The following is a 781-nucleotide window of genomic DNA, read 5'->3' as shown; positions in this document are numbered from 1 at the left end:
AATTCATCGTCCTACTCAGAATCTAAAAGGGATTAGTTTTTTTTTTTTTTGGGGGGGGGGGGGGGCGTACAAATATTGTTGACCCAGGGCGCAAAAAGTGTAAATACGGCCATGCTCTTACCTACGTACAAACGCACGGGGTCCGCGATCTACCGCAGGTAGATTGCCTACCTGCTAATATACTGCTGCGTATTCGGGGCAACGGATACACCGCATACACCGAATATTAAATAACGAATTGAACAAATTTTGATTCATAAAGAGTTGGTAACGGGCAACGAATAGTGCACGGTATAAGCTAGTATATTTATAAAAAATTACGAATATAACGAGTTTATGTGCAACGCACTCTAAAACTACTCAACCAATTTTGATAAGATAATGCTTAATTTGTGTGATTTGGTCCTACTTAAAATATAGGATAGTTGTTAATTGTTATATCGATGAGTGGCCCTAAATTTTAGATTCATTGTGGAGCGATGAATGTATTGATTTTACAATGATGAATGTTTTTTCTTATTTTTTTGTTTTTGTGACAGTGTACACAATAAGCAGCCAAAAAAAATAAAAAATATTCTTTTTTAGGCTTAATCGACATCTGATATATATAGCCTAAACCAGAATGTTATAACAGCCGAATATGTGATCTTACTTACTCTATCATTATAATACGGAACGTAATACTACAACACTGGCTAAAATATTGGAGGAAAAAATCATTTTAGTCGAAAATAATATGGAAGTAAATGGAAACCAACCTTTTTGTTCAATCGTGTTGCAA

Source organism: Acyrthosiphon pisum, chromosome A3 (genome assembly GCF_005508785.2).
Source record: "Acyrthosiphon pisum isolate AL4f chromosome A3, pea_aphid_22Mar2018_4r6ur, whole genome shotgun sequence".
Classification (NCBI taxonomy): domain Eukaryota; kingdom Metazoa; phylum Arthropoda; class Insecta; order Hemiptera; family Aphididae; genus Acyrthosiphon; species Acyrthosiphon pisum.
Note: the sequence above shows the minus strand (reverse complement) of the source record.